Below are 27091 nucleotides of genomic sequence, written 5' to 3'. Positions count from 1 at the left end.
TGTAGGGGGTCGTGCTGGGGTTGCGTTTTTGGGTTTACAGTAGAGCAGTGGTCTTTGGGTAGTGTAGGGGGTCGTGCTGGGGTAGTATTTTAGGGTTTAGGTTAGGGCATTGGTGTTTAGGTAGTGTAGGAGGTCGGGCTGGGGGTAGTGTTTAAGGGTTTAGAGTAGAGCAGTGCTGTTTGTGTAGTGTAGGTGTCGTGTTTTAGGGTTTAGGGTAGTGCAGTACTGTTCGGGTAGTGTAGGGGGTTGTGCTGGGGGTAGCGTTTTAGGGTTTAGGATAGTGCAGTGGTGTTTGGGTAGTGTAGGGAGTCGTGCTGGGGTAGCGCTTTGGGGTTAAGGGTAGTGCAGTGGTGTTCGGGTAGTGTAGGGGGTCGTGCTGGGGAAGTGTTTTAGGGTTTAGGGTAGTACATTGGTGTTCAGGTAGTGTAGTGCAGTGATGTTTGTGTAGTGTATGGGGTCGTGCTTGAGGTAAATTTAGGGTTTAAGGTAGTGCAGTGGTGTTTGTGTAGTGTAGTGGGTCGTGCTGGGGGTAGTGTTTTAGGGTTTAGGGTAGAGCAGTGGTGTTTGTGTAGTGTAGTGGGTCGTGCTGGGGGTAGTGTTTTAGGGATTAGGGCAGTGCAGTGGTGTTTGGGTAGTGTAGGGGGTCATGTTGGGGTAGTGTTTTAGGGTTTAGGGTAGTGCAGTGGTGTTGGTGTAGTGTAGGGGGTCGTGCTGGGGGTAGTGTTTTAGGGTTTAGGGCAGTGCAGTGGTGTTTGGGTAGTGTATGGGGTCATGCTGGGGTAGTGTTTTAGGGTTTAGGGTAGTGCAATGGTGTTTGAATAGTGTTGAGGGCCGTGCTGGTGGTGATGTTTTAGGGTTTAGGGTAGTGCAGTGGTGTTTGGGTAGTGTAGGGGGTCGTGCTGGGGGTAGTGTTTTTGGGTCTAGGGTAGTGCAGTGATTGTTGCGTAGTGTAGGGGTAGTGTTTTAGGGTTTAGGGTAGTGCAGTGGTGGTTGTGTAGTGTAGGGGGTCGTGCTGGGGATAGTAATTTAGGGTTTAGGGCAGTGCAGTGGTGTTTGGGTAGTGTAGAGTGTCGTGCTGGGGGTAGAGTTTTAGGGTCTAGAATAGTGCAGTGGTGTTTGTGTAGTGTAGGGGTACTGTTTTAGGGTTTAGGGTACTGCAGTGGTGTTTGTGTAGTGTAGGGGTCTTGCTGGGGGTAATGATTTAGGGTTTACGGTAGTGCAGCAATGTTTGTGTAGTGTAGGGGGTCGTGTTTTAGGGTTTAGGGTAGTGCAGTGGTCTTTGGATAGTGTAGGGGGTCGTGCGGGGGTAGTGTTTTAGGGTTTAGGCTAGTGCAGTTGTGTTTGGGTAGTGTAGTGGGTCGTGCTGGGCTAGTGTTTTAGGGTTTAGGGTAGTGCAGTGGTGTTTGGGTAGTGTAGGGGGTCGTGCTGGGGTTGCGTTTTTGGGTTTACAGTAGAGCAGTGGTCTTTGGGTAGTGTAGGGGGTCGTGCTGGGGTAGTATTTTAGGGTTTAGGGTAGGGCATTGGTGTTTAGGTAGTGTAGGAGGTCGGGCTGGGGGTAGTGTTTAAGGGTTTAGAGTAGAGCAGTGCTGTTTGTGTAGTGTAGGTGTCGTGTTTTAGGGTTTAGGGTAGTGCAGTACTGTTCGGGTAGTGTAGGGGGTTGTGCTGGGGGTAGCGTTTTAGGGTTTAGGATAGTGCAGTGGTGTTTGGGTAGAGTAGGGAGTCGTGCTGGGGTAGCGCTTTGGGGTTAAGGGTAGTGTAGTGGTGTTCGGGTAGTGTAGGGGGTCGTGCTGGGGAAGTGTTTTAGGGTTTAGGGTAGTACATTGGTGTTCAGGTAGTGTAGTGCAGTGATGTTTGTGTAGTGTATGGGGTCGTGCTTGAGGTAAATTTAGGGTTTAAGGTAGTGCAGTGGTGTTTGTGTAGTGTAGTGGGTCGTGCTGGGGGTAGTGTTTTAGGGTTTAGGGTAGAGCAGTGGTGTTTGTGTAGTGTAGTGGGTCGTGCTGGGGGTAGTGTTTTAGGGATTAGGGCAGTGCAGTGGTGTTTGGGTAGTGTAGGGGGTCATGTTGGGGTAGTGTTTTAGGGTTTAGGGTATTGCAGTGGTGTTTGTGTAGTGTAGGGGGTCGTGCTGGGGGTAGTGTTTTAGGGTTTAGGGCAGTGCAGTGGTGTTTGGGTAGTGTATGGGGTCATGCTGGGGTAGTGTTTTAGGGTTTAGGGTAGTGCAATGGTGTTTGAATAGTGTTGAGGGCCGTGCTGGTGGTGATGTTTTAGGGTTTAGGGCAGTGTAGTGGTGTTTGGGTAGTGTAGGGGGTCGTGCTGGGGGTAGTGTTTTTGGGTCTAGGGTAGTGCAGTGATTGTTGCGTAGTGTAGGGGTAGTGTTTTAGGGTTTAGGGTAGTGCAGTGGTGTTTGTGTAGTGTAGGGGGTCGTGCTGGGGATAGTAATTTAGGGTTTAGGGCAGTGCAGTGGTGTTTGGGTAGTGTAGAGTGTCGTGCTGGGGGTAGAGTTTTAGGGTCTAGAATAGTGCAGTGGTGTTTGTGTAGTGTAGGGGTACTGTTTTAGGGTTTAGGGTACTGCAGTGGTGTTTGTGTAGTGTAGGGGTCTTGCTGGGGGTAATGATTTAGGGTTTACGGTAGTGCAGCAATGTTTGTGTAGTGTAGGGGGTCGTGTTTTAGGGTTTAGGGTAGTGCAGTGGTCTTTGGATAGTGTAGGGGGTCGTGCGGGGGTAGTGTTTTAGGGTTTAGGCTAGTGCAGTTGTGTTTGGGTAGTGTAGTGGGTCGTGCTGGGCTAGTGTTTTAGGGTTTAGGGTAGTGCAGTCATGTTAGGGTAGTGTAGGGGTTCATGCTGGGGTAGTGTTTTAGGGGTTAGGGTAGTGCATTGTTGTTTGGGTAGTGTAGGGGTTCGTGCTGGGGGTAGTGTTTTTGGGATTAGGGTAGTTCAGTGGTGTTAGTGTAGTGTAGGGCGTCATGCTGGGGTTAGTGTTTTAGGGTTTAGGGTAGTGCAGTGGTGTTTTTTTAGTGTAGGGGGTCATGCTCGTGGTTGTGTTTAAGGTTTTAGGGTAGTGCAGTGATGTTTGTTTAATGTACGGGGTCGTACTTGGGGAAGATTTAGGGTTTAGGTCAGTGCAGTAGTGTTTCTGTAGTGTAGGGGTTCGTCCTGGGGGTAGTGTTTAGGGTTTACGGCAGTGCAGTGGCCTTTGGATGGTGTAGGGAGTTGTGATGGGGTAGTGTTTTAGGGCTTAGAGTACAGCAGTGGTGTTTGGGGAGTGTTTGGGGTCATGCTGGGGTAGTGTTTTAGGGCTTAGGGTAGTGCAGTGATGTTTGTGTAGTGTAGGGAGTCGCGCTTGTGGTAAATTTAGGGATTAGGGTATGTCAGTGGTGTTTGTGTAGCGTAGGGGGTTGTGCTGGGGGTAGTGTTTTACGGTGTAGGGTAGGGCATTGGTGTTTGGGAAGTGTAGGGAGTCATGCTGTTGGTAGTGTTTTAGGGTTTAGGGTAGTGCAGGGATGTTTGTGTAGTGTAGGGCGTCGTGCTTGTGGAAAATGTAGGGATTAGGGTATGTCAGTGGTGTTTGTGTAGTGTAGGGGGTTGTGCTGGGGGTAGCGTTTTAGGGTTTAGGGTAGTGCAGTGGTGTTTGGGTAGTGTAGGGGGTCGTGCTGGGGGTAGTGTTTTAGGGTTTACGGTAGTGCAGTTGCCTTTGGGTAGTGTAGGGAGTCGTGCTGGGGTAGTGTTTTAGGGTTTAGGGCAGTGCAGTGGTGTTTGGGTAGTGTAGGGGCACATGTTGGGGTAGTGTTTTAGGGTTTAGGGTAGTGCAGTGGTGTCTCTGTAGTATAGGGGGTCGTGCTTGGGGTAGTGTTTTAGGGTTTAGGGCAGAGCAGTGGTGTTTTGGTAGTGTAGGGGGTCGTGCTGGTTTAGCGTTTTAGGGTTTAGGGTAGGTCAGTGGTGTTTGGGTAGTGTAGGGGGTCATACTGGTGGTTGTGTTTTAGGGTATAGGGTAGTGCAGTGGTGTTTTGGTAGTGTAGGGGGTCATGCTGCGGTTAGTGTTTTAGGGTTTACGGTAGTGCAGTGGTGTTTGGGTAGTGTAGGGGGTCGGGCGGGGGATAGGGTTTTAGGGTTGATAGTAGTGCAGTGGTCTTTGGGTAGTGTACGGGGTCGTGCTGGGGTGGTGTTTTAGGGTTTAGGGTAGTGCAGTGATGTTTGTGTAGTGTAGGGGGTCGTACTGGGGTAGTGTTTTAGGGTTTAAGTAAATTTAGTGGTGTTTGTGCAGTGTAGGGAGTCTTGCTGGGGCTAGTGTTTTAGGGTTTAGGGTAGTGCAGTGGTGTTTGTGTAGTGTAGGGGTCGTGCTGGGGGTAGTGTTTTAGGGTTTAGGGCATTGGTGTTTGGGTTGTGTAAGGTGTCATGTTTTAGGGTTTAGGGTAGTGCAGTGGTGTTTGGTAGTGTAGGGGTTCGTGCTGGGGGGTAGTGTTATAGGGTTTAGGGTAGTGCAGTGGTGTTTGTGTAGTGTAGGGGGTTGTGCTGGGGTAGTGTTTTAGGGTTTAAGGTAGTGCAGTACTGTTCGGGTAGTGTAGGGGGTTGTGCTGGGGGTAGCGTTTTAGTGTTTAGGATAGTGCAGTGGTGTTTGGGTAGTGTAGGGAGTCGTGCTGGGGTAGCGCTTTGGGGTTAAGGGTAGTGCAGTGGTGTTCGGGTAGTGTAGGGGGTCGTGTTGGGGGAAGTGTTTTAGGGTTTAGGGTAGTACATTGGTGTTCAGGTAGTGTAGTGCAGTGATGTTTGTGTAGTGTATGGGGTCGTGCTTGGGGTAAATTTAGGGTTTAAGGTAGTGCAGTGGTGTTTGTGTAGTGTAGTGGGTCTTGCTGGGGTAGTGTTGTAGGGTTTAGGGTAGAGCAGTGGTGTTTGTGTAGTGTAGTGGGTCGTGCTGGGGGTAGTGTTTTAGGGATTAGGGCAGTGCAGTGGTGTTTGGGTAGTGTAGGGGGTCATGTTGGGGTAGGGTTTTAGGGTTTAGGGTAGTGCAGTGGTGTTTGTGTAGTGTAGGGGGTCGTGCTGGGGGTAGTGTTTTAGGGTTTAGGGCAGTGCAGTGGTGTTTGGGTAGTGTATGGGGTCATGCTGGGGTAGTGTTTTAGGGTTTAGGGTAGTGCATTGGTGTTCGAGTAATGTAGAGGGTCATGCAGGTGGTAGTGTTTTAGGGTTTAGGGTAGTGCAGTGATGTTTGTGTAGGGTATGGGGTCATGCTTGGGGTAAATTTAGGGTTTAAGGTAGTGCAGTGGTGTTTGTGTAGTGTAGGGGGTCGTACTGGGGGTAGTGTTTTAGGGTTTAGGGCAGTGAAGTGGTGTTTGTGTAGTGTAGGGGGTCGTGCTGGGGTAGTTATTTAGGGTTCAGGGTAGTGCAGTGGTGTTTGTGTAGTGTAGGGGTCGTACTGGTGGTTGTGTTTTAGGGTTTAGGGTAGTGCAGTGGTGTTTGGGTAGTGTAGGGGGTCATGCTGCTATTAGTGTTTTAGGGTTTACGGTAGTGCAGTGGTGTTTGTGTAGTATAGGGGGTCGGGCTGGGGGTAGTGTTTTAGGGTTGAGGGCAATGTAGTGGTGTTTGTGTAGTGTAGGGGGTCGTGCTTGGGCAGGTATTTAGGGTTTAGGTTAGTGTAGTGTAGGGGGTCGTGCTGGGGGTAGGGTTTTAGGGTTCAGGGTAGTGCAGTGGTGTTTGAGTAGTGTAGAGGGTCATGCTGGTGGTGATGTTTTAGGGTTTAGGGCAGTGTAGTGGTGTTTGGGTAGTGTAGGGGGTTGTGCTGGGGGTAGTGTTTTAGGGTCTAGGGTAGTGCAGTAGTGTTTGTGTATTGTAGGGGTAGTGTTTTAGGGTAGTGCAGTGGTGTTTGTGTAGTATAGGGGGTTGTGCTGGGGGTAGTGTTTTTAAGTCTAGGGTAGTGCAGTGGTTTTTGCGTAGTGTAGGGGTAGTGTTTTAGGGTTTAGGGTAGTGCAGTGGTGTTTGTGTAGTGTAGGGGGTCGTGCTGGGGGTAGTAATTTAGGGTTTAGGGCAGTGCAGTGGTGTTTGGGTAGTGTAGAGTGTCGTGCTGGGGGAAGAGTTTTAGGGTCTAGGATAGTGCAGTGGTGTTTGTGTAGTGTAGGGGTAGTGTTTTAGGGTTTAGGGTACTGCAGTGGTGTTTGTGTAGTGTAGGGGTCTTGCTGGGGGTAGTGTTTTAGGGTTTAGGGTAGTGCAGTGGTCTTTGGGTAGTGTAGTGGGTCGTGCTGGGCTAGTGTTTTAGGGTTTAGGGTAGTGCAGTTGTGTTTGGGTAGTGTAGTGGGTCGTGCTGGGCTAGTGTTTTAGGGTTTAGGGTAGTGCAGTCATGTTAGGGTAGTGTAGGGGTTCATGCTGGGGTAGTGTTTTAGGGGTTAGGGTAGTGCATTGTTGTTTGGGTAGTGTAGGGGTTCGTGCTGGGGGTAGTGTTTTTGGGATTAGGGTAGTTCAGTGGTGTTAGTGTAGTGTAGGGCGTCATGCTGGGGTTAGTGTTTTAGGGTTTAGGGCAGTGCAGTGGTGTTTGTTTAGTGTAGGGGGTCATGCTCGTGGTAGTGTTTAAGGTTTTAGGGTAGTGCATTGATGTTTGTTTAATGTACGGGGTCATACTTGGGGAAGATTTAGGGTTTAGGTCAGTGCAGTAGTGTTTCTGTAGTGTAGGGGTTCGTGCTGGGGTAGTGTTTAGGGTTTACGGCAGTGCAGTGGTCTTTGGGTGGTGTAGGGAGTTGTGATGGGGTAGTGTTTTAGGGCTTAGAGTACAGCAGTGGTGTTTGGGGAGTGTTTGGGGTCATGCTGGGGTAGTGTTTTAGGGTTTAGGGTAGTGCAGTGATGTTTGTGTAGTGTAGGGAGTCGCACTTGTGGTAAATTTAGGGATTAGGGTATGTCAGTGGTGTTTGTGTAGCGTAGGGGGTTGTGCTGGGGTTAGTGTTTTAGGGTGTAGGGTAGGGCATTGGTCTTTGGGAAGTGTAGGGAGTCGTGCTGGTGGTAGTGTTTTAGGGTTTAGGGTAGTGCAGTCATGTTTGTGTAGTGTAGGGGGTCGTGCTTGTGAAAAATGTAGGGATTAGGGTATGTCAGTGGTGTTTGGGTAGTGTAGGGGGTTGTGCTGGGGGTAGTGTTTTAGGGTTTACGGTAGTGCAGTTGCCTTTGGGTAGTGTAGGGAGTCGTGCTGGGGTAGTGTTTTAGGGTTTAGGGCAGTGCAGTGGTGTTTGGGTAGTGTAGGGGGTCATGTTGGGGTAGTGTTTTAGGATTTAGGGTAGTGCAGTGGTGTCTCTGTAGTGTAGGGGGTCGTGCTTGGGGTAGTGTTTTAGGGTTTAGGGCAGTGCAGTGGTGTTTTGGTAGTGTAGGGGGTCGTGCTGGTTTAGCGTTTTAGGGTCTAGGGTAGGGCAGTGGTGTTTGGGTAGTGTAGGGGGTCGTACTGGTGGTTGTGTTTTAGGGTATAGGGTAGTGCAGTGGTGTTTTGGTAGTGTAGGGGGTCATGCTGCGGTTAGTGTTTTATGGTTTATGGTAGTGCAGTGGTATTTGGGTAGTGTAGGGAGTCGTGCGGGGGATAGGGTTTTAGGGTTGACAGTAGTGCAGTGGTCTTTGGGTAGTGTACGGGGTCGTGCTGGGGTGGTGTTTTAGGGTTTAGGGTAGTGCAGTGATGTTTGTGTAGTGGAGGGGGTCATGCTTGGGGTAGGCTTAGGGTTTAGGGTACTGCAGTGGTGTTTGTGTAGTGTAGGGGGTCGTACTGGGGTATTGTTTTAGGCTTTAAGTAAATTTAGTGGTGTTTGTGTAGTGTAGGGGGTCTTGCTGGGGCTAGTGTTTTAGGGTTTAGGGTAGTGCAGTGGTGTTTGTGTAGTGTAGGGGGTCGTGCTGGGGGTAGTGTTTAAGGTTTTAGGGTAGTGCAGTGGTGTTTGTGAAGTGTAGGGGGTCGTGTTTTAGGGATTAGGGTAGTTCAGTGGTGTTTGGGTCTTGTAGGGGGTTGTGCTGGGGGTAGCTTTTTAGGGTTTAGGGTAGTGCAGTGGTGTTTGGGTAGTGTAGGGGGTCGTGCTGGGGATAGTGTTTTAGGGTTTAGGGATGTGCAGTGGTGTTTGTGTAGTGTAGGGGGTCATGTTGGTGTAGTGTTTCAGGGTTTAATGTACTGCAGTGGTGTTTGGGTAGTGTTGATTCGTGCTGGGGTAGTGTTTTAGGGTTTAGGGTAGTGTAGTGGTGTTTGTGTAGTGCAGGGGGTCGTGCTATGGGTAGTGTTTTAGGGTTTAGGGTATTGCAGTGGTGTTTGTGTAGAGCGGTGGGTCGTGCTGGGGGTAGTGTTTTAGGGCCTAGGGTAGTGCAGTGGTGTTTGTGTAGTGTAGGGGGTCGTGCTTGTGGTAGATTTAGGGTTTAGGGTATGTCAGTGGTGTTTGTGTAGTGTAGGGGGTTGTGCTGGGGGTAGTGCTTTAGGGTTTAGGGTAGTGCAGTGGTGTTTGGGTAGAGTAGGGGGTCGTGCTGGGGATAGTGTTTTAGGGTTTAGGGGAGTGCAGTGGTGTTTGTGTAGTGTAGGGGGTCGTGTTGGTGTAGTGTTTCAGGGTTTAATGTACTGCAGTGGTGTTTGGGTAGTGTTGATTCGTGCTGGGGTAGTGTTTTAGGGTTTATGGTAGTGTAGTGGTGTTTGTGTAGTGCAGGGGGTCGTGCTAGGGGTAGTGTTTTAGGGTTTAGGGTATTGCAGTGGTGTTTGTGTAGAGCAGGGGGTCGTGCTGGGGGTAGTGTTTTAGGGCCTAGGGTAGTGCAGTGGTGTTTGTGTAGTGTAGGGGTAGTGTTTTAGGGTTTAGGGTTGTGCTGTGTTGTTTGTGTAGTGTAGGGGACGTGCTGGGGGAAGAGTTTTAGGGTTTATGGCAGTGCAGTGGTGTTTGGGTAGTGTAGGGAGTCTTGCTGGGGTAGTGTTTTAGGGTCTAGGATAGTAGAGTGGTGTTTGTGTAGTGTAGGGGTAGTATTTTAGGGTTTAGGGTAGTGCAGTGGTGTTTGTGTAGTGTAGGGGGTCGTGCTGGGGGTAGTGTTTTAGAGTTTAGGGTAGTGCAGCAGTGTTTGTGTAGTGTAGGGGGTCGTGCTTTAGAGTTCAGGGTAGTGCAGCGGTCTTTGGATAGTGTAGGGGGTCGTGCAGGGGTAGTGTTTTAGGGTTTAGGGTAGTGCAGTTGTGTTTGGGTAGTGTTTCGGGTCGTGTTGGGGTAGTGTTTAGGGTTTACGCGAGTGCAGTGGTCTTTATGTAGAGTAGGGAGTCGTGTTGGTGTAGTGTTTTAGGGTTTAGGGTAGAGCAGTGGTGTTTTGGTAGTGTAGGGGGTCATGCTGGGGTAGTGTTTTAGTGTTTAGGGTAGAGCAGTGGTGTTTGGGTAGTGTTTCGGGTCGTGTTGGGGTAGTGTTTAGGGTTTACGCGAGTGCAGTGGTCTTTATGTAGAGTAGGGAGTCGTGTTGGGGTAGTGTTTTAGGGTTTAGGGTAGAGCAGTGGTATTTGTGTAGAGTAGGGAGTCGTGCTGGGGTAGTGTTTTAGGGTTTAGGGTAGCGCAGTGGTGTTTGGGTAGTGTTTGGGGTCGTGCTGGGGTAGTGTTTTAGTGTTTAGGGTAGTGCATTGGTGTTCGAGTAATGTAGGGGGTCATGTTGGAGGTCGTGTTTGAGGGTTTAAGGTAGAGCAGTTGTGTTTGTGTAGTGTAGGGGGTCGTGCTGGGGGTAGTGTTTAAGGGTTGAGGGCAGTGCAGTGGTGTTTGTGTAGCGTAGGGTGTCATGCTTGGGCAGGTATTTAGGGTTTAGGTTAGTGTAGTGTAGGGGGTCGTGCTGGGGGTAGGGTTTTAGGGTTCAGGATAGTGCAGTGGTGTTTGTGTAGTGTAGAGGGTCGTGCTGGTGGTGATGTTTTAGGGTTTAGGGCAGTGAAGTGGTGTTTGGGTAGTGAAGGGTGTTGTGCTGGGGATAGTGTTTTAGGGGCTAGGCTAGTGCAGTAGTGTTTGTGTATTGTAGGGGTAGTGTTTTAGGGTTTAGGGTAGTGCAGTGGTGTTTGTGTAGTGTAGGGGTCGTGCTGGGGTAGTGTTTTAGGGTCAAGGGTAGTGCAGTGGTTTTTGTGTAGTGTAGGGGTAGTGTTTTAGGGTTTAGGGTAGTGCAGTGGTGTTTGTGTAGTGTAGGGGGTAGTGCTGGGGGTAGTAATTTAGGGTTTAGGGCAGTGCAGTGGTGTTTGGGTAGTGTAGGGTGTCATGCTGGGGGTAGTGTTTTAGGGTCTAGGGTAGTGCAGTGGTGTTTCTGTAGTGTAGAGGGTCATGTTTTAGGGTTTAAGGTAGTGCAGTGGTCTTTGGATAGTGTAGGGTGTTGTGCGGGGGTAGTGTTTTAGGGTTTCGGCTAGTGCAGTTGTTTTTGGGTGGTGTAGGGGGTCGTGCGGGGGTAGTGTTTCAGGGTTTACAGTAGTGCAGTGGTCTTTGGGTAGTGTAGTGGGTCGTGCTGGGGGTAGTGTTTTTGTGATTAGGGTAGTTCAGTGGTGTTAGTGTAGTGTAGGGGGACATGCTGGGGTTAGTGTTTTAGGGTTTAGGGTAGTGCAGTGGTGTTTGTGTAGTGCAGGGGGTCATGCTCGTGGTAGTGTTTAAGGTTTTAGGGTAGTGCAGTGATGTTTGTGTAATGTAGGGGGTCGTGCTTGGGGAAGATTTAGGGTTTACGGCAGTGCAGTGGTCTTTCGGTAGTGTAGGGAGTCGTGATGTGGTAGTGTTTAGGGTACAGCAGTGGTGTTTAGGGAGTGTTTGGGGTCATGCTGGGGTAGTGTTTTAGGGTTTAGGGTAGGGCATTGGTGTTTGGCAAGTGTAGGGAGTCGTGCTGGTGGTAGTGTTTTAGGGTTTAGGGTAGTGCAGTGATGTTTGTGTAATGTAGGGGGTCGGGCTTGTGGTAGATTTAGGGTTTAGGGTATGTCAGTGGTGTTTGTGTAGTGTAGGGGGTTGTGCTGGGGGTAGTGCTTTAGGGTTTAGGGTAGTGCAGTGGTGTTTGGGTAGTGTAGGGGTTCGTACTTTGGGTAGTTTTTTAGGGTTTACGGTAGTGCAGTGGTCTTTGGGTAGAGTAGGGAGTCGTGCTGGGGTAGTGTTTTAGGGTTTAGGGTAGTGCAGTGGTCTTTGGCTAGTGTAGGGGGACGTGCGGGGTATTGTTAGGGTTTAGGCTAGTGCAGTTGTGTTTGGGTGGTGTAGGGGTCGTGCGGGGGTAGTGTTTTAGGGTTTACAGTAGTGCAGTGGTCTTTGGGTAGTGTAGTGGGTCGTGCTGGGGTAGTGTTTTAGGGTTTAGGGTAGTGCAGTCATGTTAGGGTTGTGTAGGGGTTCATGCTGGGGTAGTATTTTAGGGGTTAGGGTAGTGCATTGTTGTTTGGGTAGTGTAGGGGGTTGTGCTGGGGGTTGTGTTTTTGGGATTAGGGTAGTTCAGTGGTGTTAGTGTAGTGTAGGGGGCCTGCTGGGGTTAGTGTTTTAGGGTTTAGGGTAGTGCAGTGGTGTTTGTTTAGTGTAGGGGGTCATGCTCATTGTAGTGCTTAAGGTTTTAGGGTAGTGCAGTGATGTTTGTGTAATGTAGGGGGTCGTGCTTGGGGAAGATTTAGGGTTTACGGCAGTGCAGTGGTCTTTCGGTAGTGTAGGGAGTCGTGATGTGGTAGTGTTTAGGGTACAGCAGTGGTGTTTAGGGAGTGTTTGGGGTCATGCTGGGGTAGTGTTTTAGGGTTTAGGGTAGGGCATTGGTGTTTGGCAAGTGTAGGGAGTCGTGCTGGTGGTAGTGTTTTAGGGTTTAGAGTGGTGCAGTGATGTTTGTGTAATGTAGGGGGTCGTGCTTGTGGTAGATTTAGGGTTTAGGGTATGTCAGTGGTGTTTGTGTAGTGTAGGGGGTTGTGCTGGGGGTAGTGCTTTAGGGTTTAGGGTAGTGCAGTGGTGTTTGGGTAGTGTAGGGGGTCGTGCTGGGGATAGTGTTTTAGGGTTTAGGGGAGTGCAGTGGTGTTTGTGTAGTGTAGGGGGTCGTGTTGGTGTAGTGTTTCAGGGTTTAATGTACTGCAGTGGTGTTTGGGTAGTGTTGATTCATGCTGGGGTAGTGTTTTAGGGTTTAGGGTAGTGTAGTGGTGTTTGTGTAGTGCAGGGGGTCGTGCTAGGGGTAGTGTTTTAGGGTTTAGGGTATTGCAGTGGTGTTTGTGTAGAGCAGGGGGTCGTGCTGGGGGTAGTGTTTTAGGGCCTAGGGTAGTGCAGTGGTGTTTGTGTAGTGTAGGGGTAGTGTTTTAGGGTTTAGGGTTGTGCTGTGTTGTTTGTGTAGTGTAGGGGACGTGCTGGGGGAAGTGTTTTAGGGTTTATGGCAGTGCAGTGGTGTTTGGGTAGTGTAGGGAGTCTTGCTGGGGTAGTGTTTTAGGGTCTAGGATAGTAGAGAGGTGTTTGTGTAGTGTAGGGGTAGTATTTTAGGGTTTAGGGTAGTGCAGTGGTGTTTGTGTAGTGTAGGGGGTCGTGCTGGGGGTAGTGTTTTAGGGTTTAGGGTAGTGCAGCAGTGTTTGTGTTGTGTAGGGGGTCGTGCTTTAGAGTTCAGGGTAGTGCAGCGGTCTTTGGATAGTGTAGGGGGTCGTGCAGGGGTAGTGTTTTAGGGTTTAGGGTAGTGCAGTTGTGTTTGGGTGGTGTAGGGCATCATTCGGGGGGTAGTGTTTTAGAGTTTAGGGTAATGCAGTGGTGTTTTGGTAGTGTAGGGGGTCATGCTGGGGTAGTGTTTTAGGGTTTAGGGTAGAGCAGTGGTGTTTGGGTAGTGTTTCGGGTCGTGTTGGGGTAGTGTTTAGGGTTTACGCGAGTGCAGTAGTCTTTATGTAGAGTAGGGAGTCGTGTTGGGGTAGTGTTTTAGGGTTTAGGGTAGAGCAGTGGTGTTTGTGTAGAGTAGGGAGTCGTGCTGGGGTAGTGTTTTAGGGTTTAGGGTAGCGCAGTGGTGTTTGGGTAGTGTTTGGGGTCGTGCTGGGGTAGTGTTTTAGTGTTTAGGGTAGTGCATTGGTGTTCGAGTAATGTAGGGGGTCATGTTGGAGGTCGTGTTTGAGGGTTTAAGGTAGAGCAGTTGTGTTAGTGTAGTGTAGGGGGTCGTGCTGGGGGTAGGGTTTTAGGGTTCAGGATAGTGCAGTGGTGTTTGTGTAGTGTAGAGGGTCGTGCTGGTGGTGATGTTTTAGGGTTTAGGGCAGTGAAGTGGTGTTTGGGTAGTGAAGGGTGTTGTGCTGGGGATAGTGTTTTAGGGGCTAGGCTAGTGCAGTAGTGTTTGTGTAGTGTAGGGGTAGTGTTTTAGGGTTTAGGGTAGTGCAGTGGTGTTTGTGTAGTGTAGGGGTCGTGCTGGGGTAGTGTTTTAGGGTCTAGGGTAGTGCAGTGGTGTTTGTGTAGTGTAGGGGGTAGTGCTGGGGGTAGTAATTTAGGGTTTAGGGCAGTGCAGTGGTGTTTGGGTAGTGTAGGGTGTCATGCTGGGGGTAGTGTTTTAGGGTCTAGGGTAGTGCAGTGGTGTTTCTGTAGTGTAGGGGGTCATGTTTTAGGGTTTAAGGTAGTGCAGTGGTCTTTGGATAGTGTAGGGTGTCGTGCGGGGGCAGTGTTTTAGGGTTTCGGCTAGTGCAGTTGTTTTTGGGTGGTGTAGGGGGTCGTGCGGGGGTAGTGTTTCAGGGTTTACAGTAGTGCAGTGGTCTTTGGGTAGTGTAGTGGGTCGTGCTGGGGTAGTGTTTTAGGGTTTAGGGTAGTGCAGTCATGTAAGGGTAATTTAGGGGTTCATGCTGGGGTAGTGTTTTAGGGTTTAGGGTAGAGCAGTGGTGTTTGGGTAGTGTTTCGGGTCGTGTTGGGGTAGTGTTTAGGGTTTACGCGAGTGCAGTAGTCTTTATGTAGAGTAGGGAGTCGTGTTGGGGTAGTGTTTTAGGGTTTAGGGTAGAGCAGTGGTGTTTGTGTAGAGTAGGGAGTCATGCTGGGGTAGTGTTTTAGGGTTTAGGGTAGCGCAGTGGTGTTTGCGTAGTGTTTGGGGTCGTGCTGGGGTAGTGTTTTAGTGTTTAGGGTAGTGCATTGGTGTTCGAGTAATGTAGGGGGTCATGTTGGAGGTCGTGTTTGAGGGTTTAAGGTAGAACAGTTGTGTTTGTGTAGTGTAGGGGGTCGTGCTGGGGGTAGTGTTTAAGGGTTGAGGGCAGTGCAGTGGTGTTTGTGTAGCGTAGGGTGTCATGCTTGGGCAGGTATTTAGGGTTTAGGTTAGTGTAGTGTAGGGGGTCGTGCTGGGGGTAGGGTTTTAGGGTTCAGGATAGTGCAGTGGTGTTTGTGTAGTGTAGAGGGTCGTGCTGGTGGTGATGTTTTAGGGTTTAGGGCAGTGAAGTGGTGTTTGGGCAGTGAAGGGTGTTGTGCTGGGGATAGTGTTTTAGGGGCTAGGCTAGTGCAGTAGTGTTTGTGTATTGTAGGGGTAGTGTTTTAGGGTTTAGGGTAGTGCAGTGGTGTTTGTGTAGTGTAGGGGTCGTGCTGGGGTAGTGTTTTAGGGTCTAGGGTAGTGCAGTGGTTTTTGTGTAGTGTAGGGGTAGTGTTTTAGGGTTTAGGGTAGTGCAGTGGTGTTTGTGTAGTGTAGGGGGTAGTGCTGGGGGTAGTAATTTAGGGTTTAGGGCAGTGCAGTGGTGTTTGGGTAGTGTAGGGTGTCATGCTGGGGGTAGTGTTTTAGGGTCTAGGGTAGTGCAGTGGTGTTTCTGTAGTGTAGGGGGTCATGTTTTAGGGTTTAAGTAGTGCAGTGGTCTTTGGATAGTGTAGGGTGTCGTGCGGGGGTAGTGTTTTAGGGTTTCGGCTAGTGCAGTTGTTTTTGGGTGGTGTAGGGGGTCGTGCGGGGGTAGTGTTTCAGGGTTTACAGTAGTGCAGTGGTCTTTGGGTAGTGTAGTGGGTCGTGCTAGGGTAGTGTTTTAAGTTTTAGGGTAGTGCAGTCATATAAGGGTAATTTAGGGGTTCATGCTGGGGTAGTGTTTTAGGGGTTAGGGTAGTGCATTGTTGTTTGGGTAGTGTAGGGGGTCGTGCTGGGGGTAGTGTTTTTGTGATTAGGGTAGTTCAGTGGTGTTAGTGTAGTGTAGGGGGACATGCTGGGGTTAGTGTTTTAGGGTTTAGGGTAGTGCAGTGGTGTTTGTGTAGTGTAGGGGGTCATGCTCGTGGTAGTGTTTAAGGTTTTAGGGTAGTGCAGTGATGTTTGTGTAATGTAGGGGGTCGTGCTTGGGGAAGATTTAGGGTTTACGGCAGTGCAGTGGTCTTTCGGTAGTGTAGGGAGTCGTGATGTGGTAGTGTTTAGGGTACAGCAGTGGTGTTTAGGGAGTGTTTGGGGTCATGCTGGGGTAGTGTTTTAGGGTTTAGGGTAGGGCATTGGTGTTTGGCAAGTGTAGGGAGTCGTGCTGGTGGTAGTGTTTTAGGGTTTAGGGTAGTGCAGTCATGTTTGTGTAATGTAGGGTGTCGTGCTTGTGGTAGATTTAGGGTTTAGGGTATGTCAGTGGTGTTTGTGTAGTGTAGGGGGTTGTGCTGGGGGTAGTGCTTTAGGGTTTAGGGTAGTGCAGTGGTGTTTGGGTAGTGCAGGGGTTCGTGATTTGGGTAGTTTTTTAGGGTTTACGGTAGTGCAGTGGTCTTTGGGTAGAGTAGGGAGTCGTGCTGGGGTAGTGTTTTAGGGTTTAGGGTAGTGCAGTGGTCTTTGGCTAGTGTAGGGGGACGTGCGGGGTATTGTTAGGGTTTAGGCTAGTGCAGTTGTGTTTGGGTGGTGTAGGGGTCGTGCGGGGGTAGTGTTTTAGGGTTTACAGTAGTGCAGTGGTCTTTGGGTAGTGTAGTGGGTCGTGCTGGGGTAGTGTTTTAGGGTTTAGGGTAGTGCAGTCATGTTAGGGTAGTGTAGGGGTTCATGCTGGGGTAATGTTTTAGGGGTTAGGTTAGTGCATTGTTGTTTGGGTAGTGTAGGGGGTTGTGCTGGGGGTTGTGTTTTTGGGATTAGGGTAGTTCAGTGGTGTTAGTGTAGTGTAGGGGGCCTGCTGGGGTTAGTGTTTTAGGGTTTAGGGTAGTGCAGTGGTGTTTGTTTAGTGTAGGGGGTCATGCTCATGGTAGTGCTTAAGGTTTTAGGGTACTGCAGTGATGTTTGTGTAATGTAGGGGGTCGTGCTTGGGGAAGATTTAGGGTTTAGGTCAGTGCAGTAGTGTTTGTGTAGTGTAGGGGGTCGTGCTGGTTGGTAGTGTTTAGGGTTTACGGCAGTGCAGTGGTCTTTGGGTGGTGTAGGGAGTCATGATGGGGTAGTGTTTTAGGGCTTACAGTACAGCAGTGGTGTTTGGGGAGTGTTTGGGGTCATGCTGGGGTAGTGTTGTAGGGTTTAGGGTAGGGCATTGGTGTTTGGGAAGTGTAGGGAGTCGTGCTGGTGGTAGTGTTGTAGGGTTTAGGGTAGTGCAGTGATGTTTGTGAAGTGTGGGGGGTCGTGCTTGTGGTAGATTTAGGGTTTAGGGTATGTCAGTGGTGTTTGTGTAGTGTAGGGGGTTGTGCTGGGGGTAGTGCTTTAGGGTTTAGGGTAGTGCAGTCGTCTTTGGGTAGTGAAGGGGGTCGTGCTGGGGTAGTGTTTTAGGGTTAAGGGTAGTGCAGTGGTGTTTGGGTAGTCTAGGGGTTCGTGCTGCGGTAGTATTTTAGGGTTTAGGGTAGGGGATTGGTGTTTGGGTAGTGTAGGGGGTTAGGCTGGGGGTAGTTTTTAAGGGTTTAGGGTAGCGCAATGGTTTTTTGTGTAGTGTAGGGCGTCGTGTTTTAGGGTTTAGGGTAGTGCAGTGGTGATTGGAAGTGTAGGGGTTCATGCTGGGGATAGCATTTTAGTGTTTAGGGCAGTGCAGTGGTGTTTGGGTAGTGTATGGGGTCATGCTGGGGTAGCGTTTTAGGGTTTAGGGTAGTGCAGTGGTGTTCGGGTAGTGTAGAGGGTAGTACTGGGGTAGTGTTTTAGTGTTTAGGGTAGTGCATTGGTGTTCGAGTAATGTAGGGGGTCATGTTGGAGGTCGTGTTTGAGGGTTTAGGGTAGTGCAGTTACGATTGTGTAGTGTATGGGGTCGTACTTGGGGTAGATTTAGGGTTCAAGGTAGAGCAGTTGTGTTTGTGTAGTGTAGGGGGTCGTGCTGGGGGTAGTGTTTAAGGGTTGAGGGCAGTGCAGTGGTGTTTGTGTAGCGTAGGGTGTCATGCTTGGGCAGGTATTTAGGGTTTAGGTTAGTGTAGTGTAGGGGGTCGTGCTGGGGGTAGGGTTTTAGGGTTCAGGATAGTGCAGTGGTGTTTGTGTAGTGTAGAAGGTCGTGCTGGTGGTGATGTTTTAGGGTTTAGGGCAGTGAAGTGGTGTTTGGGTAGTGAAGGGTGTTGTGCTGGGGATAGTGTATTAGGGGCTAGGCTAGTGCAGTAGTGTTTGTGTATTGTAGGGGTAGTGTTTTAGGGTTTAGGGTAGTGCAGTGGTGTTTGTGTAGTGTAGGGGGTCGTGCTGGGGTAGTGTTTTAGGGTCTAGGGTAGTGCAGTGGTTTTTGTGTAGTGTAGGGGTAGTGTTTTAGGGTTTAGGGTAGTGCAGTGGTGTTTGTGTAGTGTAGGGGGTAGTGCTGGGGGTAGTAATTTAGGGTTTAGGGCAGTGCAGTGGTGTTTGGGTAGTGTAGGGTGTCATGCTGGGGGTAGTGTTTTAGGGTCTAGGGTAGTGCAGTAGTGTTTCTGTAGTGTAGGGGGTCATGTTTTAGGGTTTAAGGTAGTGCAGTGGTCTTTGGATAGTGTAGGGTGTCGTGCGGGGGTAGTCTTTTAGGGTTTCGGCTAGTGCAGTTGTTTTTGGGTGGTGTAGGGGGTCATGCGGGGGTAGTGTTTCAGGGTTTACAGTAGTGCAGTGGTCTTTGGGTAGTGTAGTGGGTCGTGCTGGGGTAGTGTTTTAGGGTTTAGGGTAGTGCAGTCATGTAAGGGTAATTTAGGGGTTCATGCTGGGGTAGTGTTTTAGGGTTTAGGGTAGTGCATTGTTGTTTGGGTAGTGTAGGGGTCGTGCTGGGGGTAGTGTTTTTGTGATTAGGGTAGTTCAGTGGTGTTAGTGTAGTGTAGGGGGACATGCTGGGGTTAGTGTTTTAGGGTTTAGGGTAGTGCAGTGGTGTTTGTGTAGTGTAGGGGGTCATGCTCGTGGTAGTGTTTAAGGTTTTAGGGTAGTGCAGTGATGTTTGTGTAATGTAGGGGGTCGTGCTTGGGGAAGATTTAGGGTTTACGGCAGTGCAGTGGTCTTTCGGTAGTGTAGGGAGTCGTGATGTGGTAGTGTTTAGGGTACAGCAGTGGTGTTTGGGGAGTGTTTGGGGTCATGCTGGGGTAGTGTTTTAGGGCATTGGTGTTTGGCAAGTGTAGGGAGTCGTGCTGGTGGTAGTGTTTTAGGGTTTAGGGTAGTGCAGTGATGTTTGTGTACTGTAGGGGGTCGTGCTTGTGGTAGATTTAGGGTTTAGGGTATGTCAGTGGTGTTTGTGTAGTGTAGGGGGTTGTGCTGGGGTAGTGCTTTAGGGTTTAGGGTAGGGCAGTGGTGTTTGGGTAGTGTAGGGGGTCATGCTTTGGGTAGTTTTTTAGGGTTTACGGTAGTGCAGTGGTCTTTGGGTAGTGTAGGGAGTCGTGCTGGGGTAGTGTTTTAGGGTTTAGGGTAGTGCAGTAGTGTTTGGGTAGTGTAGGGGTTCGTACTGGGAAAGTTTTTTAGGGTTTAATGTAGGACATTGTTGTTTGGGTAGTGTAGGGGGTCAGGCTGTGGGTAGTTTTTAAGGGTTTACGGTAGTGCAGTGGTGTTTGTGTAGTGTAAGGCGTCGTGTTTTAGGGTTTAGGGTAGTGCAGTGGTGTTTGGTAGTGTAGGGGGTCGTGCTGGGGATAGGGTTCTAGGGTTTAGGGCAGTGCAGTGGTATTTGGGTAGTGTAGGGGGTCGTGCTGGGGTAGCGTTTTAGGGATTAGGGTAGTGCAGTGGTGTTCGGATAGTGTAGGTGGTCGTGCTGGGTAGTGTTTTATGGTTTAGGGTAGTGCATTGGTGTTCAAGTCGTGTAGGGGGTCATACTGGTGGTAGTGTCTTAGGGTCTAGGGTAGTGCAGTGGTTTTTTTGTAGTGTAGGGGTAGTGTTTTAGGGTTTAGGGTAGTGCAGTGGTGTTTGTGTAGTGTAGGGGGTCATGCTGGGGGTAGTAATTTAGGGTTTAGGGCAGTGCAGTGGTGTTTGGGTAGTGTAGGGTGTCATGCTGGGGGTAGTGTTTTAGGGTCTAGGGTAGTGCAGTGGTGTTTGTTTAGTGTAGGGGGTCATGCTCGTGGTAGTGCAGTGTTCTTTGGGTAGTGTAGGGAGTCGTGCTGGGGTAGTGTTTTAGGGTTTAGGGTAGTGCAGTGGTGTTTGTGTAGTGTGTCTTGCTGGGGGTAGTGTTTTAGGGTTTAGGGTAGTGCGGCAGTGTTTCTGTAGTGTAGGGGGTCGTGTTGTAGGGTTTAAGGTAGTGCAGTGGTCTTTGGATAGTGTAGGGGGTCGCGCGGGGGTAGTGTTTTAGGGATTAGGTTAGTGCAGTTGTGTTTGGGTGGTGTAAGGGGTCGTGCGGGGGTAGTGTTTCAGCGTTTACAGTAGTGCAGTGGTCTTTGGGTAGTGTAGTGGGTCGTGCTGGGGTAGTGTTTTAGGGTTTAGGGTAGTGCAGTCATGTAAGGTTAGTGTAGGGGTTCATGCTGGGGTAGTGTTTTAGGGGTTAGGGTAGTGCATTGTTGTTTGGGTAGTGTAGGGGGTTGTGCTGGGGGTTGTGTTTTTGGGATTAGGGTAGATCAGTGGTGTTAGTGTAGTGTAGGGGGACATGCTGGGGTTAGTGTTTTAGGGTTTAGGGTAGTGCAGTGGTGTTTGTGTAGTGTAGGGGGTCATGCTCGTGGTAGTGTTTAAGGTATTAGGGTAGTGCAGTGATGTTTGTGTAATGTAGGGGGTCGTGCTTGGGGAAGATTTAGGGTTTACGGCAGTGCAGTGGTCTTTCGGTAGTGTAGGGAGTCGTGATGTGGTAGTGTTTAGGGTACAGCAGTAGTGTTTGGGGAGTGTTTGGGGTCATGCTGGGGTAGTGTTTTAGGGCATTGGTGTTTGGCAAGTGTAGGGAGTCGTGCTGGTGGTAGTGTTTTAGGGTTTAGGGTAGTGCAGTGATGTTTGTGTACTGTAGGGGGTCGTGCTTGTGGTAGATTTAGGGTTTAGGGTATGTCAGTGGTGTTTGTGTAGTGTAGGGGGTTGTGCTGGGGGTAGTGCTTTAGGGTTTAGGGTAGGGCAGTGGTGTTTGGGTAGTGTAGGGGGTCATGCTTTGGGTAGTTTTTTAGGGTTTACGGTAGTGCAGTGGTCTTTGGGTAGTGTAGGGAGTCGTGCTGGGGTATTGTTTTAGGGTTTAGGGTAGTGCAGTAGTGTTTGGGTAGTGTAGGGGTTCGTACTGGGAAAGTATTTTAGGGTTTAATGTAGGACATTGGTGTTTGGGTAGTGTAGGGGGTCAGGCTGTGTGTAGTTTTTAAGGGTTTACGGTAGTGCAGTGGTGTTTGTGTAGTGTAAGGCGTCATGTTTTAGGGTTTAGGGTAGTGCAGTGGTGTTTGGTAGTGTAGGGGGTCGTGCTGGGGATAGCGTTCTAGGGTTTAGGGCAGTGCAGTGGTATTTGGGTAGTGTAGGGGTCGTGCTGGGGTAGCGTTTTAGGGATTAGGGTAGTGCAGTGGTGTTCGGATAGTGTAGGGGGTCGTGCTGGGTAGTGTTTTATGGTTTAGGGTAGTGCATTGGTGTTCAAGTAGTGTAGGGGGTCATACTGGTGGTAGTGTCTTAGGGTCTAGGGTAGTGCAGTGGTTTTTTTGTAGTGTAGGGGTAGTGTTTTAGGGTTTAGGGTAGTGCAGTGGTGTTTGTGTAGTGTAGGGGGTCATGCTGGGGGTAGTAATTTAGGGTTTAGGGCAGTGCAGTGGTGTTTGGGTAGTGTAGGGTGTCATGCTGGGGGTAGTGTTTTAGGGTCTAGGGTAGTGCAGTGGTGTTTGTTTAGTGTAGGGGGTCATGCTCGTGGTAGTGCAGTGTTCTTTGGGTAGTGTAGGGAGTCGTGCTGGGGTAATGTTTTAGGGTTTAGGGTAGTGCAGTGGTGTTTGTGTAGTGTGTCTTGCTGGGGGTAGTGTTTTAGGGTTTAGGGTAGTGCAGCAGTGTTTCTGTAGTGTAGGGGGTCGTGTTTTAGGGTTTAAGGTAGTGCAGTGGTCTTTGGATAGTGTAGGGGGTCGCGCGGGGGTAGTGTTTTAGGGATTAGGTTAGTGCAGTTGTGTTTGGGTGGTGTAAGGGGTCGTGCGGGGGTAGTGTTTCAGCGTTTACAGTAGTGCAGTGGTCTTTGGGTAGTGTAGTGGGTCATGCTGGGGTAGTGTTTTAGGGTTTAGGGTAGTGCAGTCATGTAAGGTTAGTGTAGGGGTTCATGCTGGGGTAGTGTTTTAGGGGTTAGGGTAGTGCATTGTTGTTTGGGTAGTGTAGGGGGTTGTGCTGGGGGTGCTGTTTTTGGGATTAGGGTAGATCAGTGGTGTTAGTGTAGTGTAGGGGGTCATGATGGGGTTAGTGTTTTAGGGTTTAGGGTAGTGCAGTGGTGTTTGTTTAATGTAGGGGGTCATGCTCGTGGTAGTGCAGTGTTCTTTGGGTAGTGTAGGGAGTCGTACTGGGGTAGTGTTTTAGGGTTTAGGGTAGTGCAGTGGTTTTTGGGTAGTGTAGGGGGTCGTGCTGGGGTAGCGTTTTTGGGTTTACAGTAGAGCAGTGGTCTTTGGGTAGTGTAGGGGGTCGTGCTGGGGTAGTGTTTTAGGGTTTAGGGTAGTGCAGTGGTGTTTGGGTAGTGTAGGGGGTCGTGCTGGTGTAGTATTTTAGGGTTTAGGGTAGGGCATTGGTGTTTAGGTAGTGTAGGAGGTCGGGCTGGGGGTAGTGTTTAAGGGTTTAGAGTAGAGCAGTGCTGTTTGTGTAGTGTAGCGGTCGTGTTTTAGGGTTTAGGGTAGTGCAGTACTGTTCGGGTAGTGTAGGGGGTTGTGCTGGGGGTAGCGTTTTAGGGTTTAGGGTAGTGCAGTGGTGTTTGGGAAGTATAGGGAGTCGTGCTGGGGTAGCGCTTTCGGATTAAGGGTAGTGCAGTGGTGTTCGGGTAGTGTAGGGGGTCGTGCTGGGGGAAGTGTTTTAGGGTTTAGGGTAGTACATTGGTGTTCAGGTAGTGTAGTGCAGTGATGTTTGTGTAGTGTATGGGGTCGTGCTTGGGGTAAATTTAGGGTTTAAGGTTGTGCAGTGGTGTTTGTGTAGTGTAGTGGGTCGTGCTGGGGGTAGTGTTTTAGGGTTTAGGGTAGAGCAGTGGTGTTTGTGTAGTGTAGTGGGTCGTGCTGGGGGTAGTGTTTTAGGGATTAGGGCAGTGCAGTGGTGTTTGGGTAGTGTAGGGGGTCATGTTGGGGTAGTGTTTTAGGGTTTGGGGTAGTGCAGTGGTGTTTGTGTAGTGTAGGGGGTCGTGCTGGGGGTAGTGTTTTAGGGTTTAGGGCAGTGCAGTAGCGTTTGGGTAGTGTATGGGGTCATGCTGGGGTAGTGTTTTAGGGTTTAGGGTAGTGCATTGGTGTTTGAGTAATGTAGGGGGTCATGCAGGTGGTAGTGTTTTAGGGTTTAGGGTAGTGCAGTGATGTTTGTGTAGGGTATGGGGTCATGCTTGGGGTAAATTTAGGGTTTAAGGTAGTGCAGTGGTGTTTGTGTAGTGTAGGGGGTCGTGCTGGGGGTAGTGTTTTAGGGTTTAGGGCAGTGCAGTGGTGTTTGTGTAGTGTAGGGGGTCGTGCTGGGGTAGTTATTTAGGGTTCAGGGTAGTGCAGTGGTGTTTGTGGAGTGTAGGGGGTCGTACTGGTGGTTGTGTTTTAGGGTTCAGGGTAGTGCAGTGGTGTTTGGGTAGTGTAGGGGGTCATGCTGCGGTTAGTGTTTTAGGGTTTACGGTAGTGCAGTGGTGTTTGTGTAGTATAGGGGGTCGTGCTGGGGGTAGTGTTTTAGGGTTGAGGGCAGTGCAGTGGTGTTTGTGTAGTGTAGGGGGTCGTGCTTGGGCAGGTATTTAGGGTTTAGGTTAGTGTAGTGTAGTTGGTCGTGCTGGGGGTAGGGTTTTAGGGTTCAGGGTAGTGCAGTGGTGTTTGAGTAGTGTAGAGGGTCGTGCTGGTGGTGATGTTTTAGGGTTTAGGGCAGTGTAGTGGTGTTTGGGTAGTGTAGGGGGTTGTGCTGGGGGTAGTGTTTTAGGGTCTAGGGTAGTGCAGCAGTGTTTGTGTATTGTAGGGGTAGTGTTTTAGGGTAGTGCAGTGGTGTTTGTGTAGTATAGGGGGAGGTGCTGGGGGTAGTGTTGTTGGGTCTAGGGTAGTGCAGTGGTTTTTGCGTAGTGTAGGGGTAGTGTTTTAGGGTTTAGGGTAGTGCAGTGGTGTTTGTGTAGTGTAGGGGGTCGTGCTGGGGATAGTAATTTAGGGTTTAGGGCAGTGCAGTGGTGTTTGGGTAGTGTAGAGTGTCGTGCTGGGGGTAGAGTTTTAGGGTCTAGGATAGTGCAGTGGTGTTTGTGTAGTGTAGGGGTAGTGTTTTAGGGTTTAGGGTACTGCAGTGGTGTTTGTGTAGTGTAGGGGTCTTGCTGGGGGTAATGATTTAGGGTTTACGGTAGTGCAGCAGTGTTTGTGTAGTGTAGGGGGTCGTGTTTTAGGGTTTAGGGTAGTGCAGTGGTCTTTGGATAGTGTAGGGGGTCGTGCAGGGGTAGTGTTTTAGGGTTTAGGCCAGTGCAGTTGTGTTTGGGTAGTGTAGTGGGTCGTGCTGGGCTAGTGTTTTAGGGTTTAGGGTAGTGCAGTCATGTTAGGGTAGTGTAGGGGTTCATGCTGGGGTAGTGTTTTAGGGTTTAGGGTAGTGCAGTGGTGTTTGTGTAGTGTAGGGGGTCATGCTGGGGGTAGTAATTTAGGGTTTAGGGCAGTGCAGTGGTGTTTGGGTAGTGTAGGGTGTCATGCTGGGGGTAGTGTTTTAGGGTCTAGGGTAGTGCAGTGGTGTTTGTTTAGTGTAGGGGGTCATGCTCGTGGTAGTGCAGTGTTCTTTGGGTAGTGTAGGGAGTCGTGCTGGGGTAGTGTTTTAGGGTTTAGGGTAGTGCAGTGGTGTTTGTATAGTGTGTCGTGCTGGGGGTAGTGTTTTAGGGTTTAGGGTAGTGCGGCAGTGTTTCTGTAGTGTAGGGGGTCGTGTTGTAGGGTTTAAGGTAGTGCAGTGGTCTTTGGATAGTGGAGGGGGTCGCGCGGGGGTAGTGTTTTAGGGATTAGGTTAGTGCAGTTGTGTTTGGGTGGTGTAAGGGGTCGTGCGGGGGTAGTGTTTCAGCGTTTACAGTAGTGCAGTGGTCTTTGGGTAGTGTAGTGGGTCGTGCTGGGGTAGTGTTTTAGGGTTTAGGGTAGTGCAGTCATGTAAGGTTAGTGTAGAGGTTCATGCTGGGGTAGTGTTTTAGGGGTTAGGGTAGTGCATTGTTGTTTGGGTAGTGTAGGGGGTTGTGCTGGGGGTTGTGTTTTTGGGATTAGGGTAGATCAGTGGTGTTAGTGTAGTGTAGGGGGACATGCTGGGGTTAGTGTTTTAGGGTTTAGGGTAGTGCAGTGGTGTTTGTGTAGTGTAGGGGGTCATGCTCGTGGTAGTGTTTAAGGTTTTAGGGTAGTGCAGTGATGTTTGTGTAATGTAGGGGGTCGTGCTTGGGGAAGATTTAGGGTTTACGGCAGTGCAGTGGTCTTTCGGTAGTGTAGGGAGTCGTGATGTGGTAGTGTTTAGGGTACAGCAGTGGTGTTTGGGGAGTGTTTGGGGTCATGCTGGGGTAGTGTTTTAGGGCATTGGTGTTTGGCAAGTGTAGGGAGTCGTGCTGGTGGTAGTGTTTTAGGGTTTAGGGTAGTGCAGTGATGTTTGTGTACTGTAGGGGGTCGTGCTTGTGGTAGATTTAGGGTTTAGGGTATGTCAGTGGTGTTTGTGTAGTGTAGGGGGTTGTGCTGGGGGTAGTGCTTTAGGGTTTAGGGTAGGGCAGTGGTGTTTGGGTAGTGTAGGGGGTCATGCTTTGGGTAGTTTTTTAGGGTTTACGGTACTGCAGTGGTCTTTGGGTAGTGTAGGGAGTCGTGCTGGGGTAGTGTTTTAGGGTTTAGGGTAGTGCAGTAGTGTTTGGGTAGTGTAGGGGTTCGTACTGGGAAAGTATTTTAGGGTTTAATGTAGGACATTGGTGTTTGGGTAGTGTAGGGGGTCAGGCTGTGGGTAGTTTTTAAGGGTTTACGGTAGTGCAGTGGTGTTTGTGTAGTGTAAGGCGTCGTGTTTTAGGGTTTAGGGTAGTGCAGTGGTGTTTGGTAGTGTAGGGGGTCGTGCTGGGGATAGCGTTCTAGGGTTTAGGGCAGTGCAATGGTATTTGGGTAGTGTAGGGGTCGTGCTGGGGTAGCGTTTTAGGGATTAGGGTAGTGCAGTGGTGTTCGGATAGTGTAGGGGGTCGTGCTGGGTAGTGTTTTATGGTTTAGGGTAGTGCATTGGTGTTCAAGTAGTGTAGGGGGTCATACTGGTGGTAGTGTCTTAGGGTCTAGGGTAGTGCAGTGGTTTTTTTGTAGTGTAGGGGTAGTGTTTTAGGGTTTAGGGTAGTGCAGTGGTGTTTGTGTAGTGTAGGGGGTCATGCTGAGGGTATTAATTTAGGGTTTAGGGCAGTGCAGTGGTGTTTGGGTAGTGTAGGGTGTCATGCTGGGGGTAGTGTTTTAGGGTCTAGGGTAGTGCAGTGGTGTTTGTTTAGTGTAGGGGGTCATGCTCGTGGTAGTGCAGTGTTCTTTGGGTAGTGTAGGGAGTCGTGCTGGGGTAGTGTTTTAGGGTTTAGGGTAGTGCAGTGGTGTTTGTGTAGTGTGTCTTGCTGGGGGTAGTGTTTTAGGGTTTAGGGTAGTGCAGCAGTGTTTCTGTAGTGTAGGGGGTCGTGTTTTAGGGTTTAAGGTAGTGCAGTGGTCTTTGGATAGTGTAGGGGGTCGCGCGGGGGTAGTGTTTTAGGGATTAGGTTAGTGCAGTTGTGTTTGGGTGGTGTAAGGGGTCGTGCGGGGGTAGTGTTTCAGCATTTACAGTAGTGCAGTGGTCTTTGGGTAGTGTAGTGGGTCGTGCTGGGGTAGTGTTTTAGGGTTTAGGGTAGTACATTGGTGTTCAGGTAGTGTAGTGCAGTGATGTTTGTGTAGTGTATGGGGTCGTGCTTGGGGTAAATTTAGGGTTTAAGGTTGTGCAGTGGTGTTTGTGTAGTGTAGTGGGTCGTGCTGGGGGTAGTGTTTTAGGGTTTAGGGTAGAGCAGTGGTGTTTGTGTAGTGTAGTGGGTCGTGCTGGGGGTAGTGTTTTAGGGATTAGGGCAGTGCAGTGGTGTTTGGGTAGTGTAGGGGGTCATGTTGGGGTAGTGTTTTAGGGTTTGGGGTAGTGCAGTGGTGTTTGTGTAGTGTAGGGGGTCGTGCTGGGGGTAGTGTTTTAGGGTTTAGGGCAGTGCAGTAGCGTTTGGGTAGTGTATGGGGTCATGCTGGGGTAGTGTTTTAGGGTTTAGGGTAGTGCATTGGTGTTCGAGTAATGTAGGGGGTCATGCAGGTGGTAGTGTTTTAGGGTTTAGGGTAGTGCAGTGATGTTTGTGTAGGGTATGGGGTCATGCTTGGGGTAAATTTAGGGTTTAAGGTAGTGCAGTGGTGTTTGTGTAGTGTAGGGGGTCGTGCTGGGGGTAGTGTTTTAGGGTTTAGGGCAGTGCAGTGGTGTTTGTGTAGTGTACGGGGTCGTGCTGGGGTAGTTATTTAGGGTTCAGGGTAGTGCAGTGGTGTTCGGGTAGTGTAGGGGGTCGTGCTGGGGGAAGTGTTTTAGGGTTTAGGGTAGTACATTGGTGTTCAGGTAGTGTAGTGCAGTGATGTTTGTGTAGTGTATGGGGTCGTGCTTGGGGTAAATTTAGGGTTTAAGGTTGTGCAGTGGTGTTTGTGTAGTGTAGTGGGTCGTGCTGGGGGTAGTGTTTTAGGGTTTAGGGTAGAGCAGTGGTGTTTGTGTAGTGTAGTGGGTCGTGCTGGGGGTAGTGTTTTAGGGATTAGGGCAGTGCAGTGGTGTTTGGGTAGTGTAGGAGGTCATGTTGGGGTAGTGTTTTAGGGTTTGGGGTAGTGCAGTGGTGTTTGTGTAGTGTAGGGGGTCGTGCTGGGGGTAGTGTTTTAGGGTTTAGGGCAGTGCAGTAGCGTT

Source organism: Triturus cristatus, chromosome 1_1 (assembly GCF_964204655.1).
Source record: "Triturus cristatus chromosome 1_1, aTriCri1.1, whole genome shotgun sequence".
NCBI lineage: Eukaryota > Metazoa > Chordata > Amphibia > Caudata > Salamandridae > Triturus > Triturus cristatus.
The sequence above is the reverse complement of the archived record's forward strand: the minus strand, read 5'-3'. Positions refer to the sequence as shown.